The sequence below is a fragment of the Panthera uncia genome (assembly GCF_023721935.1).
Source record: "Panthera uncia isolate 11264 chromosome C1 unlocalized genomic scaffold, Puncia_PCG_1.0 HiC_scaffold_3, whole genome shotgun sequence".
Taxonomy (NCBI): Eukaryota; Metazoa; Chordata; class Mammalia; order Carnivora; family Felidae; genus Panthera; species Panthera uncia.
Genome location: NW_026057584.1, coordinates 17926383 through 17944867, shown reverse-complemented (window position 1 = coordinate 17944867; position 18485 = coordinate 17926383). Strand labels below are relative to the sequence as shown.

General features: G+C 43.8%; 1 long non-coding RNA gene across 1 annotated transcript; it reads left to right on the top strand.

The window, feature by feature from the left end:
* The first annotated feature begins 6717 nt into the window (after positions 1-6717).
* Positions 6718-13556, top strand: LOC125911130 (uncharacterized). Its single transcript, XR_007454272.1, has 2 exons — positions 6718-6867; positions 13298-13556. It is a non-coding gene; the product is annotated as an uncharacterized LOC125911130 (long non-coding RNA).
* Positions 13557-18485: the final 4929 nt, after the last annotated feature.

Genomic DNA, 18485 nt, shown 5'->3' with positions numbered 1-18485 from the left:
TGTTCAACAGAAGGAGCCACCCAGACCTACCCCCCCCCCCCCCCCCCCCCCCCGCCCCCGCCGACTGCCTCTTTAACCTCTTTTCACACCAGGTCTCTCCTCAGGTTTATTTTTCCGGTCATTCTTGTTCTCTGGTTCTTTCATTTCGTGCTTCGGGATACCCTCTGTCACGGGGCCTTTGTACATGCTTATCAGCTGTTACATTGCAATTTTACATTTATGAGTGTAATTATCTCATTAATATCTGTTTCCTTCAATACTGTTAGACCCAGGCAAGCAGGACCATCTCTGGCTCTGTTCACTATACTATCTCTACACCTAACATGGTACTTGACACTCAGTAAAGACTTTCTATGTAAATAAATGAAGGAAGAAAGGCAGAAAGAACAGCACACCCTGGTCGACATTCGTATACTTACTTTACTGGAACATAGTTTGTCATACTAACCGGTAACTACTACATTTAATAGAAGGAAATTTTACTTGGGCAACCCTGTTCCTTGCATTTTAGTAGTCAAAATCTTCACATTCTAAAGAGAGTCAAGATTTGCTCCATTGTACAAGGTTCCATATGGCCTTAAGAATTAGCTCTAATGAAATGATGAATGGCTCTTCACTCCATTAACAAATGATCATTAATTTTAATTCATATGTCTGACATCTGTTCCCGATCTTTGTCCTTTCAAGTGTAATCAAAATAATTGTAAATATGCAACCCATCACTGAAAGTTACAGGTGATTGTACCATGCCATGTTGACTCTCCAGCCAGCGAGACTATATTTCCTTGAGGGTGGGACCCATCCCAGCCGGGTGCTCAATCAGCATGGGGGAAAGGAGTGGTGTGGTAAGGAACAGACATCGGGTTGTTCTATGTGGGAGGCAACCATTGAAAGGGATGGCTTGAAAATAGATTTCTCTCCAATGTGACCATGAACCTGTTCTCCAAAGGGCAACTCTGCTTCTGTGGCCTTTTTTGCTTTAACTATCCACCCAGAAAGTGGTGAGATTTCTTTCTTGCTTACAGTCCCCAAAGAGTGTAATTGAACATGCCTGAGATTCGTCTTCTTCTTCTTTGTAATGTTTATTTGTCTTTAAGACAGGGAGAGAGCGAGAGAAAGAGAGTGTGAGCGGGCGAGGAGCAGAGAGAGAGAGAGGGAGACACAGAATCCGAAGTAGGCTCCAGGCTCCAAGCTGTCAGCACAGAGCCCAATGTGGGGGCTTGAACTCACAAACCGGGAGTTCGTGACCTGAGCTGAAGTCAGACGCCTAACCAACTGAGCCACCTAAGTGTCGCTGCCTGAGATTCTTCTAAGAAACAAGAGATTCTTTCTTACAATTAGAAGGACTGTAAATTAAGATGCTTTTGGAAGAGGAGGTATTTGAATTCACACTAAAGTGTGAATGACTGACACAGAGTTATTTCCCAGAGAGGAAATTTTGATATGGAAAGCATCCTGAGTGCCTAGAGTAAGAATAAGGGCCCAGAAAGGAGAGGCTTAACAAGACTGTGTTGCCTGGGCATTTCCAGAACTTTTAGGTTTCAGACCTCGCTAAGCCTTTGTTAGAATAACAGGGGACAAAGCCCTGGAGCAGGCAGCATGTGGAAAGGGATAGCTCTGGAGTCAGAATTTGGGCCAAGCTTGTCCCTAGGCTCAAGTCTAGGATTAATCATGGGAAACCCAGAGAAGGTGACCTTCTCCATGTGTGCAGGAGTCCCTGGTCCCTGGCAAGCAGGAGAAAACTGGCCTCCATAAACAGAGTCTGCAAACTCTGCAAAGCCACTCCCTTATTAAACCTCTCATATCTCTTTCTGGGAGAAAACAGGCTTTATTGTGGATGAAATAAAAATTTTAATACACTTGGGAAAAACCATGGAAGTGAAGTGTTTTCCATATACCTGGATCTAAATTGTTACAGGGACATTTCATCGTAATAGGGCCCATGATCTCAGAAACCAGGTTTTTATCCGGAGGCTATTCTACTTTTATAACCACATCAAATCGGTGGAACATATGAGCTGATGACAACTTTGTTTCTCAGATCTGTCGTGTTTGTGAAGCCAGTTTCTGCTCCTGACACAGGTTCAGCCATGAGGTTGTTGTATCTGGGAGGGAAGAGTGAGTTATCTCCTTCCCTCCCTCCTTTCTGGGACTCTGTTCTCTCCTTTGCACCTAGGAGAGTGGGTACTGGGAATGCTGGTGTTGGAAGCAGAGAGGAGAGAATTCCTGAACTCCCTTCTCCTCATCTATTCTCCCCCATGTTTTTATGGGGTGGTGGGGAAATTGCTCCCTTGGTTACAGCCCACATGTAAACAGAAGAGGTGGCTGTGATGTTGTAATAACCCTCGTAGAGGAGACGGTTTGAACAGTAAAAGAAGCCTTAAGCATCTTTTCTGTTTTCTCCTGGGGCTCCTCCCTTCTTGAATACATGGGAATTTTCCTTGGCTTAGCACTGGCCATTGTCAAGTTAGTGATAGAGTTACTACATTCTTCCAAGATGTGACTTTCTCCATCCATTACCGTGCTAATCTCTAATCTAAAAGTTTAAAATATTACCTTTGGACACCTGTAGGCATGTGGCATTCAGCTGAACGTGGCAATTATTTCTGGTCTTCAAATCGACTGAATCTGAGCACGTATTTGAATTCTATAATGGCAACACTTACAATAGATGAGGCACGTCTCTTAGAGTTGGTGGGAAGAAATAAAATTCTGTATGTAGAAAGTTGGATGGCGAGGTGGAGAAATAACTATATTTTTCTTTGTAAAAATGTATTATAGTGTAGTTCGCTGTATGTTCTGGAAAAAGGAACTGTAGTTTCTCTAAAAGTAGGTAATTGCCGTGAGAGGTTGAGGTGGGGGAAAATGCCACCTCCCAGAACTAACCACTATTAATATTCTCCCAGACTTTTTTTCCTGTGTAAGTATCTTTATAGTTTTCAAAAGTCATCTCTTATTATGCATACTATTATTAGCTGCTTTTTCCACTTAACGATATTCTGCAGCTATGTTTCCATAACAATTACCCTCTATTTTTTTAAACGGCCACCCAGAACCTAGTTGTATGGGTGCACATTAATTTACTTAGCCAGCCCTCTGTGGAAGCACTTTCAGGTTGTTTCCTATTTTTCACTGTTATAAATAACTTGGAGATAAATATCATTTTTACATCTTTTTAAAATTTGGCCAATTATTTTCATAGAATGAATCTTAGTACCCCTGCACCGGAGACATCCGCTTAGAAACAAGAATACGTCTGCTATAAAAATGCAAAGAAAATCCTTCTGTGACCCCAGTCCCTCCTCCTCATAGCCAGTGTGGCATATTTGCATGCTGTTTTGTTAAGTTGAGGTTTCAGTAAGGGTTAGTGAGACACAGGAAGGATAACTTCATATTAAAACAACAACAACAACAACAACAACAATAGCAAACAACTCCTACTTGGCATTTTCCTTCGGATTCCACTTGTGTTTCTCCACTCTTTCTCTCTGTTATCACTGGATACTCCCTTTACCTCCTTTATCTTGTCCAGAATGTTTCCTTTTTGGAACTTGGGTGCCAAGCTGTCCTTCAATTTTGTTCTGAGCTTTAGGTATTCAGAGGGAACGAGAGAGACTTCATACTCCTACAGATCCATTGAGAGAGAGAGAGAGAGAGAGAGAGAGAGAGAGAGAGAGACAGACAGTAGAGGTGGGGAGGGAGAGGGTAAAGAGAGAGGAGAGGAGGCAGAAGGGAAGGGAGGGAGAGAGAAACAATTTCACTAACAAAGAAACAAAGTGGACATTGAGATCTATTTGTTTATTCCTGAACCTCTGCTATATTGTTTTACACGCTGCAGCTTTTCAATACATTTTAATACTGGGCAAGGCAAGACTTTTAGAACTCTTTTTAAGAGGATCAAGTTAAACAGAGATGCAGGGCAAAGATCAGGAGAAGGAGGAAACAGAGGGATTTATTGCGGTGGGGGAGTGGATAGGAAACTCCCATCTAATTGGTAAAGATTTTGATGCCCAGGGAACTCTCCCAGCTCTTCAGGAGGAAGCTTTGCTGGGGTATCCTCAAGTTCAGTCAAAGTAATCTGTTCTTCTCTTACTCATGTCTGGGTGACAACAGCAACATCCCTGTGACTGAAATAAGACCAGGGACAGAGCCATGACTTTAGCCAGAGTAATAATCAATTATATTGCAGCATCCTCAGTGTAGTCCACAGGTACAAAGTGGATCATGATGCGAAGGAAAATCATCAGATTACTCAGGCCATGGCTAACCTGGTTCCCTTGAATGTAATCTGAGGATGAATACTCACATTTCTGAAGTAGCTTTTCCTTTTATTTTGATTCCTAACAAGTTCTATTTCCTCTTAAAATTGAAATAAACATTGATTTTTTTTATTGTTGCTGTTGATGAACAATTTCTGATGTAGAGTCTTCCCATTTTTGAGTTTTAACCTACTACTGTACTTCCTAGCCTAAGTAGAAATTGATTTCGGGAAGTGAAAAGATACAATTCTGTTGAACGGTTTTCATTTTACAATGATAGCTTAGTAGTAAATGAGGACATTAGAATAAACATCATGAGGTCCTGGCTGTGAGCATCAATAGTGTTTTTTTAATAGCTATTAGAGTTATCGAGTTTTCCATTTTATAATACCATTTGTGATTATGCTGGAGTGAGCAGAAAAGAGAAGGCTATGGTACTATGGATTTTTTTTTTTTTTTGATGCATTAAGGAGGCATATTGGAATCAGAATCCCAGATTTTGGTTTCAGACCAAGCCCTACCACCTCTGTACTCAGTGTGCCACTTTTCTGTGTATCTCAGTCATATTGTCTGTGAAATAGGGAAAATAAGACCGGCTTTACCCATGTTTTGGGTTGTTGAATGGGCTGAAAGAGATAATGCACGGAAAGCCACTTTGTAAAAGGTGAAGCATGATCCATCTTAAGATACTACTGTTCAGAGATTATTCCTATAAACTGCTGTACAATTACGTAGGAAGACAAAACATTGGTCAAATTCCTTCTGAATGGTACTTTGTAAATAACCCCTGTAACCCACTAATTGATTTTAGGACCTGGTTAAAGCAGTCCCAGTTCACTCTACTTTAACATTGTTGGTGATGGTCACACCATGGGCAAATCTAGGCTCTTCTGTGGCCTGGTTTGCTTTTCCTAAGAAGAATCAGGGGCACCTGGGTGGTGCAGTTGGTTAAATGTCCAACTCTTGATTTCGGCTCAGGTCATGATCTCATGGTTCATGAGTTCAAGCCCTGCATCAGACTCTGCAAATGTGGAGCCTTCTTGGGATTCCACCTGTCCCCCCCCCCCAAATAAATAAATAAACTTAAAAAAGAAAAGAAAAGAAAAGAATCAATTGCCCTTTGGTACCTGGGCATGGAGGACTGGATACTACAGATCTGTGGTTCTTAAACCTGGATTTCCATCAGACTCACAGGGAATTTTTAGAAGGTGCTTCTTCAAAATTCTCACTCCAGACTTAGTTCATAAGAATCTTCAGCAGCTGGGGCTCCCAAATCTGTGTTCCTAACCAGCTCCCCAGTGCTTCAGATGCACAGCTGGATTTATAGCTACACTTGGTATAGGAACCAGAAGGTGAGGGTTCTGTTTTTCGCTCTGTCAGGTACTAGTTGATTCTCTCTTGGCCTTACTTTTGACCTTAGTAAAATGTCTGTGAGTTTATTTTTTTTTTATAAATTTTTTTCTAAACGTTTGAAAGCAAGAGAGAGAGAGAGAGAGAGAGAGAGAGAACACGAGCACAAGCGGGAGAGGGGCAGAGAGAGAGGGAGACACAGAATCAGAAGCAGTTCAGAATCTGATGTGGAGCTTGAACCCACAAGCCTTGAGATCATTACCTGAGCCACCCAGGTACCCCCAAATGTCTGTGTTTTTAAGTTGTGATCAAAATCCAGGAGAAGAGGATTCTTCAGATACTTCAGATACTTCAATGAAGCATTTGAAACCAATCTGAAGATTTAAACTCTCCTGAGAACCTCTGGTTGCTTTTGTTTAATAGTTGGGATCCTGGAAGCTTCTTTCCCTGAAACGAGTCCCACAGCTAAAGAAGTTTGGGACCCACTAAGAATCTACGACCCCTACATTACCTTCCAGCTCTGACAATCTGTGGTTATATAGCTACAGTTCAAATGCTCTCAGAGAAGGTGCTATAAAACTTTCTTTTGTTTCATGTTCTGGTTATTAAAAGTCAGCACAAATCTTCACAGCATTGAGAGACCAGCTTTGAGGATAATTTGGGTCTTCAAAGAACACTCCTCTGCCTCCTTGAAAAAGTTGTGTTAAAGCAATTAAATGTTATTTGAAGGAAAGAAAAAGCACAAGCTGACTACTGAATAACAGGACTAGTGTTAACAAAACAATCCTTACCCTGGGATCAAAGCCAGAGAGAGGCAGACAGATAGTGTGCAGGGGATAAGGGGAGAGAGGAAGAACGGGAGGTGTTAGAATGGCTTCGGTTCAATTAGGGATGCGGATGCGCAATTTGGGGATAGTCTTCTGAATTCAGAACAATAGCTGGCGATGGAAACGCGAATGGCCCCATGAGAACTCACAATGCAAGAAACACTGGATTCGGCATCTCTGTTCAGACAAGGGGCCAAATAAAGGAACAAAACAAACAAGCGGACATAATTGTTTGCCATTCAAGGGAGCCACAGACCGCTCGGCATATGGTGTGTGGAGATTCCGGAATGCACAGGCGATCTCATTTGGAATGACTATTCTTGTTCCAGAAGCCTGGGAGCCAGATGAGCTGGAGGCTGACTGAAAGATGAGGTGGACTGCACCCTCCATTTCTGATGCCGAAACAGTCTTTCTCAGCTTCAGCGCCCAAGGTATTCACCAGACTTGGCTCCAGTAGATATTCATTGTTTCCCAAACTCAAATCTCTCCCGCGAAGGACAAAGAGGTGCCACGACTGAAGAGATTTTGGAAATACGCGATAGACTGAAGAGTATCTCCAAAAGGGAGAGGCAAAAAGTCTTTTGAGTAACACTGGGAATAAGGGCCCCGAGTCCCCATATACCAATGGACGCGTGGGACGTCTGGTGCTTTTGTTGCTCTGTTTGTGGAGCGTTTAGACAATGGGGAAGACTGAGCTGTGGCCTGAGAAGGCCTGAGAGAGGTAACTACCTCTTAGTCTGGGGGCTTCCTGGCTTAGAAACAAAAATTCACGGAGCATCATGCTCCCTGGGGGCAGGGAGGGGAAGGTGGACATGGCTGTTAACAAATTTAACTCTCCCAAGCCTGTGTGTACTTAGGGAGTTAGTTCATTGCTTCTGAGCCATGTTACAAGGGGCAGAAGGAGAAATTCTTAGGACAAATACATCTGGGAAACAGTTGAGGTAAATTAGGATTATTTTTTTTTTTTTTTTTTTTTTTTTTTTTTTATTGCAGGACTTTTCATAACCTTTGGTATTCTAGGAAAGGGATATTGTGTGCAGCTTTTTCCAAGTGATTTGCTCATGGAAATATTTATTTGCATGGCATCTCTTGGGACTAATGTTCAACAGAACACACATTGCAAAGGAAAGAAACTGGGTCAAGGAATCTTAGGGACCCTAGTGTCTGCTTCCTCATCTCAGAAATCGGGGTATAGATCCGGAGAGAGAAAATGATTGCGTCAGGATCACACAGATGGTTTTTGTCTCACACTGGAAGAGAAACTAGGGTACCATGTAGAAAGTAACAGGTCTTAGGAATCTGGGTATACTCTTTCTACTACGTCACATTGTACTTGTCACTGCCCCTTTGTACAGGGGTTTGATGCTATTCAATAGCAAAGCTGAGATCAGGAAGGACGGATAATCGGGGGTCAGATTTTGGAGCGGTTTGAATGCGAGATATTTTTGAATTTTATCCAGGTGTGTTATACTTCATCTTGTCACTTATTACACCGTATCATCATGGGTGCCACTGGCAGATTATGTTATTTTGCTCACATTTTGCTTCTTTCCCCATCTCTGCTACAGTGGGTGGAGTCTACTTCCTTGTCTCATAGATGTTGGGCTTGGACATGTGTTATGGGCTGAATTGTGTCCTCCCCCCACCCCAAATTCATATATTGAAGCCCTGACCCCCCGTACTTTAGAATGTGACTGTATTTGGAGATAAGCTCTTTAAAGATGTGATTAAGTTAAAATGATGTTAGTAGGATGGGCACTAATCCAGTATGGCGGGTGTTCTTATGAGAGAAGGAGATTAAGGCCCAGACAGGCACAGAAGGAAGACCGAGTGAAGACACAGGGAGAAGTGACCATCTACAAGCCAAGGAGGGAAGCCTCAGAAGAAACCAACTCTGCCACACCTTGATCTTGGACCTCCAGCCTCTAGAACTGTGAGACAGTAGGTTTCTGTTGTTTAAGCCACCCAGCTGGAGGGACTGTGTCACAGCAGCCGTGGTAAACTAAGAGAATGTCTGAGAAAGTGTTCATGATGGGTAGGTGGCTATCATCCAAGGAATCATCAGGAACCCAGGCCTTTCCCATCTTGTGGCTCAGCCATCTTCAACGCATGGCTTCCAGAGTCAGTGTGCTTGTTTACAAGAAGATGGCAGTGGGAGAACTGTCTTATGGGCGATTTCTGGAAGTGGTGGTATATACCGCTTCCACTCACATTCCACAGTCAGAACTCCATTCATGGGCACACCTGCTGCGAAGGATGCTGGGAACTGTAGTCTGGCTGTGCACCAGGAAGAAGAGGAAGTGGATCTGGGGATTAGCCAGCCAGTCCTGGCCATATCTCTTAACTACCCCGTGGAATAGGTTGTGTGAGAAAATGGCAATAACTTCTCTTAGATCATAGGGCTGGCTAGAAAAGGGCATATACTTTATAAAAGAAACTTGTGCTCATTAAAAAAAACTGTGTAGAAGTGTGAATATAAAAAGTAACAGGCCCGTTTGTTCTTCCCCTCCCAAAGCCAGGTCCTGGAGGAGACCAGAGCCAGCCCCATGGCCTCGTGGGCAGGAATATCCCATCTGCTAAGGTGGTTTGTGGGAGGCGGGGCTTCCCACCCGTGCTCCGATAAACGATTGCCCAGGGAGTGTGTTCCTCCCCTAACACAAAAGTCACTTTCCTGGCCCTGGCGGTGCCCTGATTGGGAAATCACCCTGATTTCTACACGCAGAGAAACGAATAATGCTTTCCTTTCTGACTAGCATTTATTTGGTGGCAACTGACTGAGATTCAGACGAGGTCAGGAAGTCAGAAAAGTATCAGATCATTTTGGCTGAAATGAGTTGAACATCAGCTGGCGGGACAACCCAGACACACACTCAGCGATCATTACCAATTTTTTAAAAGCTTATTTATTTATTTTGGGAGTGGGGGGAGGGGCAGAGAGAGAGGGAGAGAGAGAATCCCAAGCCCCGACACAGGGCTCGAACTCACGAGCCACGAGATCATGACCTGAGGCGAAACCAAGAGTCGGACGCTCAACCGTCTGAGCCACCAGGAGCCCCAATTATTAATGATTTCTAATGTTGGTGGTCTTGGCACAATGAAACACAATCATGTCAGTAGCTCCAACTTTGATAGAACAGAGTTGTTGGGACTCCCTTGCTTTTCTCTTTCTACTAGAACATGTTGATTCTAACTAAACCTTGTTTAAGCTTGGGGCAATTTAAGACAAATTTTTCTCATTTTAGACAAGGAGGTGAGTTGAGATGGATTACCATCAAGTCATTTCTTCCAGGAGCATTTGTTCTAAGCACAGGAATAGCCCTCCGGTTTTGCCCTCCCTGACATTTGCAACACTCACCTTTGTTTCTTGCTGTTTGATTCTCTTGGGTGTCTCTTCTCTCCCAGGAACCCTTGCCTCACTCAGGTGCTGTTGCGTTGTTAGAAAATAGGTTTTAATTCTCTTAAGGTGAAACGTTTCCCTCATTCACGTTTCATTCAACAAACATTTATCAAATGCCTTGTGGTACCAGGTCCCCAGAGTACTAAAATGAATGAGACAGTCCCTGCCCTCCAAAACCTGTTGTCTACGGGGGTTGGCCCCATTGTTGCAGAATGGTGTCTTGTGGGAAGCTGGGTTATCTTATTCTGTGTTCCAGGAGCAGTTTAATGCATTGAATGAAAAGACTGAACACAATCTTGATATTCTTAAAACATTAAAAGGTGTCATTCTGGGCATACACGCAAATGTAAATAATTTCCCTTATTATTGAAAAAGGTGGTTGAACGGGAAGTAAGGACACTATTGCTGGAAAATAGCACATTACTCAAAAATGATGTGGAATGAATCACTGGCTTTATTAGAAAGTAGTTCTCTATTAAATAAATTATTGAACCCATTTGGGAGGGGCCTAATAACAAATAGTCTATATTCTGTCTTTTCCTTCTGTCTGTCCTTCCTTTCCTCCTTCCTTCCTTCCCTCCCTCTGCTATCCCTCTCTCTCCCTCCCTTGATCTTTTTTTCATTTTTAACATTTATTGAAAACCTGCCACATTCATAGTGTTCTATAGCTAAGATTTTCCAGCATAGGCCATATTTTAATAATTTTATTCTTTTCCAATAAGATGTTTTATTAAATATTTAACTAACTGTGATTTGGTTTCAATATCCTTGTTAAACTTTTCACATGACAGAACTCACAAAATGGAAAAAAAATCCTTGCTAGGCCTTGGGCTTTTCTATCTGGCTTGGGAAGTATGCCCCTGGGTATGGTAAAGGTTCTGGAATAAGCTGGAATGGGACAGTGTGGGGACACACAGGTGAATAGGGCTCAGCCCCTGTTATGATCTAACAGGAGAGATAAGGTGAAATCTGAGTCTCTGTCACAAAGGCACAATTTACTGAGTGCACACCACATCCCTCATTGGCTTTCCCCAACCAATCTTTTAGGAAGTGTGTAGAAAGTGAGAAATTACTTCCACTTGATTTTATCCCTATACATTTAGGTTTGAGACAACCCTTATAGACAATATGTTTCCTAAGAATTGGCTTTTTGTTGATTTGATAAAATCCAAGATACTGAACTCATTGGGAGAATTTGACTTCTCTGTTATAAGTTGTGGGGGCCAAGAAACTATGGCCATCTGTTTTTGTAAGGCCTGGGGCTAAGAATGGATTTTACATTTTTAAATGGTTGACAAAAAATCAAAAGAAGACTATTTCATGACATGAGAAAATGATATGAAATTCAAGTTTCCATGTCCATAAATAAAGTTTTATTGGAACACAGCCATGCTTATTAATTTACATATTGTCCATGGCTGCTTTTGCTACAATGGCAGAGTTGAGTATTCATGATAGAGGCCATATGGCCCAGATGTAAAGCTGGAAATATTTATTATCTGGTCCTTTAAGAAGGCTTGCTAACCCCCTGATATATTGTTTTATTTGCTAGTGGAGAAAAGTTAAAAAAGGCATTTAACACCTGGACCCAGAATCTCTTCTAGAGAAGGAATGGTCTTTGTTTAGAAAAATCCTCAGATGGACCATTTGGATGTGCAAGGCTGGGAGTAGCACCCAGCTGCTTTGTATAAAAATGGAGGACAGATGCCTCTGTCCCTAACCTTCCTCGTCCAGTTTAGAAAGAAGTCTCTTAGGGGCGCCTGGGTGGCGCAGTCGGTTAAGCGTCCGACTTCAGCCAGGTCACGATCTCGCGGTCCGTGAGTTCGAGCCCCGCGTCAGGCTCTGGGCTGATGGCTCGGAGCCTGGAGCCTGTTTCCGATTCTGTGTCTCCCTCTCTCTCTGCTCCTCCCCCGTTCATGCTCTGTCTCTCTCTGTCCCAAAATAAAAAACGTTGAAAAAAAAAATTAAAAAAAAAAAAAAAAAAAAGAAAGAAGTCTCTTATAGTAAAACGTACTCAGGTTTGAGTCCCACCTCTGTGTGCCTTCTGGACAGTCATTTAACCATTCTGATCTTCAGGTTCTTTATTTGTAATGTGAGAACAATAGTCAAATTTACCTCTCAGATTTGTCTGATGATAAAGTGAATTAATGTATATAAAGCACTTAACATAGGGCTTGGCACATAGTATTTTCTTAGCCTGTGCCTTGCCATTCTTGTTGTTCTTCTTCTCCTTTTCTTCTCCTTTTCTTCTTCTTCTTCCTCCTCCTCCTCTTCTTCTTCTTCTTCTTCTTCTTCTTCTTCTTCCTCTCCTTCTTCTTCGAGAGACAGACAGACAAAGACAGAGAGAGACAGAGAGAGAGAGAGAGACAAAAGGAGAGAGAAAATCTCAAGCAGGATCCATGCTTAGCATGGAGCCCAATGTGGGGCTTGATCCCATGACCCTGGAATCATGGCCTGAGCTGAAATCAAGAGTTTAACCTACTGAGCCACCTGGGTGCCCCGAGCCTGGCACATAATAAGCTTGCTATCTCTTCTAGCTATGATTTATGATTATCATGATTATATTTATAGGATACAGGAAAATTAAATGAAATAATATACACAAAGTGCCTAGAATACTGGCTAGCAAAATCCCTTTTACAGTCCAATGGAAGGTACCCTGATGTTCAATCCTTCTTGGAGCCAGGTCTCTGATGCAGTCTGATCCTCAGATGTTTGGATGTGTATCTGAAGCCAGAACTGGTATCAGGGACACCTGGAGGGTCTGGGTAGTGTGACCCTTGGATATGAAGGGTGGGTGTGATTAATAATGAGTTTTAGCATAAGCAGTGTCCTTGTATAGAGCTGACATTGTCTTCTCAGAGGTTGAACAGGAAGAAACTGGTTAGTGGTGCAATGGGAGGTACAGTATCCAGAAAGAATCTACAGATAGTGATGGCTGTTTGCTTGATTTTCCAAGAAAATAAGGAGTGCCCAGGAAATAGGAATGTTTAACTTCATGCAACAGAGGCCGGGGGACACTAAGGAGTGTTTTTTGATGATGATGAGTTGTTTAGACCTTGTATCCTCAGCAAAGGGTTTCCATCAACTATAAACTTAGAATAAATGCTGTCGGCTGGTCTAGAAGCTGCTTTTAAAATCTGTTAGATGAGCGTACACCATTCTGTGTGTGAGTACTTGTTTAGAGCTTGGATTCTAGAGGCAGAAAGATGAGCCAAATTCAGATCTTGCATTGGCCATTCATTAACAGTGACCTCGCACAAGTGACTTCACTCATCTGTGCCTCATTGGCTCACCTGTAAATCAGAAATAATAACAACACCTACTTTTGGTAGCCAGCTGGCCCCCAGGGACCCCCACCTACTGGTATTCACTCCCTTAGTATCTCCTCCTACATCGAACCAAGGTTGTCCACGTGACCCAGAGAACACACTAGAAGTAACATGTATCACTTTGATTCTCAGATTACTTGATCCAGGTGAAGCCAGATGCCGTGAAGTGAGGACACTCAGGCAGTCGGTAGAGAGGCCCACATGGGTTGGAACTTAGGCCTGCCAGCAGCCACATGAATGAACCTTGAAATGGGTCCTCTGCCCCCAGAAGATAGCACCTCTGGCCAAATTTCCATCCACGTGAGAGATCCTGAGCCGGAACCACCCAGCCAAGCTTCTCCCCCCAGTCCTGACTCACAGAAGCGGAGATAATAAATGCTTGTTGGTTTAAGTTGCTGCATTTGGGGTACTTTGTTACATAACTGACACAGCACCTCATAGAGCTGTTAATATTTATAATGCTCTAGAACAGTACCTGCCACACAGTAATCAACATGTAAGTGCTTGTCAAACATATAAATTCACAGATAAATACATACCTAACTGAGGGATTAGGGTGAAGGAAGCGCCCTTTTGGTTGGTCAAGACTCAAATAGTCAAGTCTTGGCTGTTTCAAAATCAAAGCCTTCTGCTTTCTTCAGGGCAATCTTGCCTGTTTTCATAACAATCTGCGATAAGGAGGAGATCCTGATTTATATTTCCCACAGAAGAGAAGAGAGATTGAAATGGTAAGTGCCAAAGAAATTAAAAGTCATTTCGGTTTTTCAATTCATTACTTCTGGAAAAAAACTCAAGCCCAGCTTCATTACTAGTGCTCTGTTTTAGTGCTGATGATAATTGCAAAGGCAGTATTTTTAAATTAGAATGTATAAGACCACATGTAATTAACCTGTACAGAAGGGCTGAGACTTCATATTAGACTATTAAATCAATCCCAGCAGAATCACTAATGCTGAGCAATTGATTTGAAAATACTGTACGGGCAGAGTAAAGAAGCTGGATGCTAATTACCATCCACGAGAATTTAACACACTCCTCGGATGTAGTTAGAGTGGCAGGCTTTTTCCTCTGGCCCTTAACCCACTCAAAGCTGAGAATGCAAATTAGTGCAGACTGAAGACTTAAAACAACCTGGAGTTTAAGGCAAGAGAGGGTTTTTCTGCTGCTCTTCGAGTGTGATGATCATAAGGGGACTCTCAACTGTTTGGATGCTGTGACTTGGAAGACTGAACTTGTGCGCTCTTGTTTTGGGATCCAGGTGAAAAGGAAGACTCTTATTATAGCATTTCTTTTTTTTTATTAAACATTTTTAAAAATGTTTATTTATTTTGAGACAGAGAGAGAACGAGCTTGTGCATGTGTGCAAGCAGGGAAGGGGTAGAAAGAGAGAATCCCAAGCAGGCTCTGAGAAGTTGGTGCAGAGCCTGACATGAGGCTCAATCCCAGGAACCGTGAGCTCATGCCCCGAGCTGAAATAAGGAGTTGGACGCTGAACCAGCTGAACCACTGTGGTGCCCCTGGTTGTATTATTTCTTGATGTGGTGGGCATGAGCTACTCCTTCTACTACTTGCATTTTGTGTACCACCCTCTTACCCATTCCTCTCTCAAGTCATCTCCATTTCTATTTCTTCTTGTAGGCTACTCTGTAACATCCATTGTCTTGCTTTATTCTTTGTCTTTTTCACTTGATGAATCATTCAAGCGACCTGCAAATACCTACTGGCTTATCCAACAAAAAGAGCAGTAACAACAGCAGCTTGCATTTATGGAGTGCTAGGGCACAGGATGCAAGTTGGCTATCGGAATCCAGTCCTTGCTTCCCCTAAGGGATGTGGGTGAAGCCAGGCACAGGGTCAAATTACACTTCCCGGGTTCGCTTGTGTTGAGATGTGGCCAAGTCCCTCCATGGCGCTGTGAGGAGAAGTGATGTGTGTCACGTCCAGGCCGAGCCCTTTCAAAGAATGGGTGTATGTCCTCCTGACTCCATCTCTTTGCCGGCTGGATGCAGATGATGACATGTCCCTAGAGCCACAAGATGGGGTGAGTCTGGGTCGCTGAATCGCCATGCGGAGAAAGGCCAAGATGAACCAGGTTCATGTTCAGGGGTCTATCGTGTGACCAAGAAACACTTTGTGTTTGGCCGATTGTACATTTTAAGGTATATCTGTCGTATCCCTTTAGCTTGCCCCCTGCTAACGTTTGCATGCATTACCTCATTTAACCCCCTAGCAACCGTATTAAGGGCACCATTATTACTCTATGTTACAAAAGAAGAAACAAGATCTCAGGAGATTAAACAACTTGTCTGAGGACACCCAGATAGTAACCGACAGACCCGGCACTGAGGAATTGCTAAAGAAGTTCAAAATGTAGTCTTTGGACTGTGGTAAGCTACAGGTTACAGAGGCCCATCCTCTTTATGACTGAGAATAATTAGATAACCAACCAATGCTGATGCTTTACAGCTGGCCATCCATTCTCACTGGTTGGTGCCTATGCCATGCTGCTATTAAATATTTTTTCTGCTTAAGGCAAACTATGGTGGCGGATGCCTCTCTCCTGTGGCTGTGAGGTTCTGTGGGGCTCCAGGGTGAAGAGGTTGGTGACCGTTGAGAAGCCATTCTTGTTCTTCCGGTGCACCATGATATGAATGCGGCCAACACTTCTTGGGCGTTCTTGTTGCAGTGCTGTAAATCTGAGTCTGGCTTCTAAAATAAAAAACAATAACAACAACAATTTTTACAGGGTGGGGGTGGAGGTAGCAGGGAGAGTCAGGGGTCAGTCTTCTTTGGTTGGACGTTACTATTAGGCCTAATCAGGTTAAAATGAAACCCGGAATGATCACTGGCACTTCCTTCGTGTCTCGGGTTGGGTTCCTTCATGTGTGTTCATGTGAAGTGGCCATTATGGATGTTCTCCCCAGGGAGACAAGTAGGGGAGTGGGGACCGGGACAGGGGGGGAAGGAAGGTAAGCAGGGGTGAGGTTTCAGGTGATGTTCCAACTTGTTGAATGACCTGGTGTGGAAATCACCTGCAGAGGTTGCCCCGACCCTTCACCTGGCAGGCTCTGGCTCCCGCGGTAACTCCCAGGTACTTCCGGGCCTCCGCGTGGCTGTGGTTGTTCTAGGGAAGTCCTCTGCGGATGCAGCAGGCATGGGGGCTCGGGAGGGTCACAGGGAACCCGACAGGGACCTGGGCAGGCACCGGCAGGAGCTGCTGCGCCTCAGGAGACGGCGCTTGTCCACAGACACTGGTGGCTTCTCTCGCTTCTCTTTCTCGCCTGGTTTCCCCCTCTTCCCTTTGCTAACCTGGGCTCCAGCCAAAGACCCCCCTATTCCATTACTTGGTTACATCTTCCCTTTTATGCCTTTGCCCTTTCATTCCTTTTGCTGGGAACGACTCCTCCTCTCTCCTCTTCCCTAACTCAGATCGCAGGCATCCCCGGTGCCCATCCAGAGGCTCTCCTTGTGTGGAGCCTTTCTTTACACCCTCAGCCTGAGGCATCTGTCCATCTGCCCTCTGCCAGCACTTCATATATTCTATCACTGGGTGTGGAGCAGGAGGTATATGTTCCCTATCCTTTCCTGTCACCCCACACACAGCAGCGAGTTTGACAGGAAAGTGAGGAACGAGAGAGTACATGGCAATGGGAGCTGGGAGCCTCTGAGGCAAGGATGAGCACTGGGGCTGCTAGACTATACAGTACCTTGGTAGGAATTAGGCAAAACAGCCTCCCTGGGTAGACAGAGGCTTGAGAAAGGTGCATGACTAGGTAAGGGTGCACGTTTCGGTTGGTTATTTTTGCACAGTGCACAGCTGGCACAACTGTACACTGGGGCCCTACTTTGCACACTCTTCTCTGAGCTGGGTTCAGGTAGGGGATTGGGGATATATGTGGTTGAATCATAGAGGAAAGGAACTGTTGTCTGGATTCCTACAACATAGTATGTGTGAGGAAGGATAGCATTGTCTGAGAGATATGTGGCCTAGGCCAGCTTTGCCTTCAGCATTGGGGTAATCATTAAAAAAATTTTTTTTTAATGTTTATTTATTTTTGAGAGAGAGAGAGAGAGAGACAGAGACAGAGACAGAACATGAGTGGGGGAGGGGCAGAGAGAGGGAGACACAGAATCCGAAGCAGGCTCCAGGCTCTGAGCTGTCAGCACAGAGCCCAACACGGGGCTCAAACTCATGAACCGTGAGATCATGACCTGAGCTTGGAGTTGGGTGCTTACCTGACTGAGCCACCCAGGCGCCCCTGGGGTAATCATTTCTGATGGTACTGTGACAGGTGTCAAAACTTGCCCCCAATTTTTTGATGCTCCTTCCATTGAGAGGTGGGACAAATTCCCCACAAATATTAGTGGCCTCAGTGACCCACTGGCAACCAACAGAATGGAATGGAAATGACACCGAGTGACTCCTGAGGTTGGGGTAAGTAGAAGCTATGTAGTTTCTACCTTTGTTTCTTGGAACACTTACTCTTGGATGCTGTGTGTCAGAACCCAGCTGCCATGCCGTGAGAAGTCCAAACCACATGGAGAGGTCATGTGGAGGTGCTTGCTTCAAGGAATGGCCCCAGCTGAGCTCCTGGCTGACAGCCATCTTGGACGTCCAGCCCATTGGGCTTTCAGATGACAGCAGCCACCCCCCCCCCCCCATCTGACTAAAACTACATGAAAAGTCCTGGGTAAGAATCACCCAGCTGATCCAATTCATGATGGACCAAATCCCAAACCAGAGAAAGTGACTGTTTTTAACCACTAAGTTTTGGGGGTATTCATCATGCAGAACAGGCAGGTAGATTGCCTCTGCCTATCCTTGCTTCCCAAAAGTGTTTTGTGTTGAGGTCTGGGTGGAGAGAATATAAATTTCCAAACAAACCCTTGGGTTCCCCTGTGTTTGTACTAGATGTTTTCTTATTTAAAATCTTTGTGACATTTCACACATATTTGAAGCTGGAAAGGCTTGTTAATGGGTTAAATTTAGAGGCTGTTACTTTCTTGTATTGTCAGTAAGAAAAGCAGCTCTATTAATAAGATTTAAAATGCCTTTTAGTTATTTGCGGTTGGTTAGATCTACCTGAGGAGGGTTGCATACCAATGCCACATTAAAGAAGGAAAAGGAAAGGAAAGAAAAATCCCTAAGTTCTTTAATAGAGTCTGACATTACAGTTTTTAAAAATTCTTGGCCAAGATTCTACTAAGTTGTGCTCAGTGGAGTTTGTGCCATATTTAGTTTGTCATCCAGAAAACTTCCATGGAAATTGAGATTTGGAGGAAGACAAGTGAGGATCCCACCTGAAGACTTCAGGTAGCC